This window comes from Wolffia australiana, chromosome 19, assembly GCF_029677425.1.
Source record: "Wolffia australiana isolate 7733 chromosome 19, ASM2967742v1".
Lineage (NCBI taxonomy): Eukaryota > Viridiplantae > Streptophyta > Magnoliopsida > Alismatales > Araceae > Wolffia > Wolffia australiana.
The window spans coordinates 2,232,524-2,235,839 of record NC_135853.1 but is presented as its reverse complement, the minus strand read 5'-3'; the positions used below and the strand labels follow the sequence as shown (position 1 = coordinate 2,235,839).

General features: G+C 33.9%; 1 long non-coding RNA gene across 15 annotated transcripts; it reads right to left on the bottom strand.

Annotated features, from left to right (window-relative positions):
- Positions 1-628: 628 nt before the first annotated feature.
- On the bottom strand, positions 629-2,842 carry LOC144715700 (uncharacterized). Of its 15 annotated transcripts, none has more exons than XR_013584710.1 (5): positions 2,802-2,841; positions 1,887-1,944; positions 1,708-1,740; positions 1,137-1,197; positions 629-854 (listed from the first exon to the last, which is right to left on the bottom strand). It is a non-coding gene; the product is annotated as an uncharacterized LOC144715700 (long non-coding RNA). The 15 variants fall into 15 exon arrangements; XR_013584698.1 differs by having other exon boundaries at positions 629-937; positions 2,056-2,838; XR_013584697.1 differs by having other exon boundaries at positions 2,056-2,838.
- Between the last annotated feature and the right edge of the window lie 474 nt (positions 2,843-3,316).

Below are 3,316 nucleotides of genomic sequence, written 5' to 3'. Positions count from 1 at the left end.
CCACTGATTACAGTCATTTAGATCAGTTGGAAATATAATGCAATAAACTCAATGTCCAATGCAATCACTTATGTAAATGTGAAGTTTAAGATCGGTCAGTCATTTTTTGCTTGAAATATCTGAAAATAATACATTAAGTATACATGATGAGAGGTGTGGTCTCCATTCAAACTAGAGAAGTTGTGATTACCCACTGATTACAATCATTTAGCTCAGTTGGAAGTTTAATGCAATAAACTCGGTGTCCAATGCAATCACTTAAGTAAATGTGAAGTTAAAGTTTGGTCAGTCATTTTTTTGCTTGACATATCTGCAAATAATACGTGATGAAAAGAATATGTGATGAGAGTTGTGAACTCCTTTCAAATCAGAGAAATTATGATTAATCACTGCTTAGTCATTTAACTCAGTTAAGAATTTAGTGCAGGTGAGCTGAAGGCAAGTACACTCAGTCAGATCTGTCATTTTTTGCTTGAATTGTGTGAAAGTTATTAGAAAATCAATCTGAAAAGAAGAAACAGTGGAAAAGGACCCATCAGATTAACTATGACAAAAGCATCACGTGGGTGTTCATCCACTGCTTTTGAGCATATTCCTCATCAGATAGCAAGTTTCTTGATAGAAAATGTCACTAACATCAAATATATTATCGAACAACTCAATAGTAGAGACACGTGAAGGTAACAGAGTTGCTTCATCAATGTTTATAGGGTCAGTGTTGCATTTTAAAATAACATTTGGACAACCGATAATCATTGAAAAATTATAAAATCCAGAGCAAGACAATTGAGATGATATGACCAATATCTGATGACATTAAATCTATCAGGCAAAGAATCATTTGCGAACTTGACCTGCCAAAGTAACCAATTTGGATTAGTACCATCCATCTGAGAAAGTCATGGTTTTATGATGCTGAATACCGAAGATATGTTGCCTGCAACAAATACAATGCAGGAAGAATGTGCAGTTACTGACATTCAATGTCGCTAGCCTAAAGTGAAGCTCTTAATCAGGATTTGACAAAAAAATTACCCAAAGTGAGTTTTTACATCAGAATATAAAAAATACTACTTAAAGTACATATTTTAATAAGGATATGAAGGGAAAAGACTGCCTAAAGTGAATTTTCTAACCAGGATGTTAGGAGTGACTCTCGTTTGGCGACACTCTTATCATGAATCTTCCGAGAAGCATCTGTTAGGAGTGAAAAAGTAAATTAGGCTTGACCATCTTTATGCCATAATATTTATGCCAATTATACTTGTGGCAGTTTGGCAACACTCTATATTTAAAAGATATTTATGCCAGTTATATTTGACTAAGAAACAAATTTACTTTTGGCCATTCAAGAACCAAAACAGGTATTGGACCTCTACAAGCAATGGTGAAGAAGCTATCAACCCAAACCAGTCTTGATCAAGTGTCCAAGCTTACAGTAATTAAACAATCGTGATAGTAAAACTGTTTTAAGCATCAAGTATTATGATAGAATTAAGAAAAAGCGCAAAACAACAGTTTAAATCTACAAAAACCGTATTTGGTTGGTAGTAAAAAAGTTTTTTGCGGCGCTCATATCAGGAGTCAATGTCTAATGACAGTGCTAGAGCACCTCCAAGCAAGATATTTAGTACTGATTTTTAAATGTTTTTTATTCGAATTTCTGCTATTTCTGGCATATATTGGCCAAATATCTAAATAAAGTACCTTCATTACGCATCAGTAGTTCTTCATCGCTTCCTGCCATGTTTGTAAGAACTTAACAAAGAATCCATTTGAGCCACTACTTGCCTAATTCTTTCAACGAAACAAAAATTCTTTGAAAATTATTTCAACTACACAAATAAAATGGGGAGTTAGTAGATAGATCTCTCATAGATCTTTACCAATATTAAGAATGATGCTCATATCTTCTAAGTAGATAATCAGCCAAGCCTCAAATACCTAAAATCCATCCAATCTTATAATGAGGAATAATTAATTCATCAAATTCCGGGGGACGCAAGAGTGAAATTAGAAAATCGAAATAGTTAGCAATTCAATGAATTTACTTACTGTGAACCATTGCATTCAAAAGGTATAACCAATCAAGTATCTCGTGCCCATTCAATACCCCAGGTAAAGCTTTACGGGCAAAGAGAATGCAGGTAGACAATATGTGATACGAAGCATGAAAAACATACAAGGAATAAAGACCCATCAGAGTAACTATGACAAAAGCATCATATAGAGATAAATCCATTGCTTTCGAGTATTGTCCTCATTAGGCAAAACATTCCCAAACAATAAAATTTAATTTTCAATCACTCCTTAAGGAATTGCAGGGTTTGTGCTAATTATCAATCGCATTGTTCATAATGCCCGAAATGCACTAACATTCAACTTTATTAGTCCAGAGGTGACAAGAGAGAAGAAGTAATCCAGAAAAGGCTGAAAAATCCGATGAGATTCAAAATAACAGACAAGCTAACCAATATCAATACCAGAGATTAGAAGAACACCATCGGAAGTACAAACGTAGGGTTTAATACTGCAAGAAATCAAAGATAGGGTATCTTCTACAAGTATATAACCGGCAACATTCGATGCGAGACCAACCTAAAATAAATAGCAACTGAAGAAACTTTGATACGGCTAATCCAGTGAAGCTCTTGCCCTAAACTGAAATAAAATTATATGTAACGTAGAAACAATGCCACTAAAGATATACGAGCTATCAATCAATTCAAATACAACCCCATGAACGATTGACAAGCGAAGAAAGAATCAAAATCGGAAGCAAAGTATGAGTGAAGCCCTACAACTCAACAGCCGAAACTTGAAGAATAAACCCTACACATCTTCAACCCTTTCCTACATATTCAATCAGGTAATGTTATATTACTCTCTTCTGTGGCCCATATCTATTATTGGGCCGCTTGTGCCTGGCCCATCTAAAACAAAAAGGTGACAGCTTTTAAAAATGAGGGAAAAAGGAAAGTAAAAGAAAATAAAGGGCTGAAGTCATGACTTGATAAATAAAAAAATTTATTGAAGTTTTAATATTTTGAAAGACAATGAATGTTTGATCGATGTAAAACCAGCATATTGTTAACAAAATACTAGTTATTTAACCCAAAAACGGTGGGCCCATTAATGTATGTTTGCAGTGACGCATAAAAAGTTATACACCATTACTTTCATAACAAAAGACATGGGAAAGTTCAAATAAATAAATACTATATCTTTTTGTCAGAAAACAGAGGATATGTCGATTATAATGAATGTATCATGACAATAGAAAGAAATTAAAGAAGGCTATAGTGTTCAAATTGAG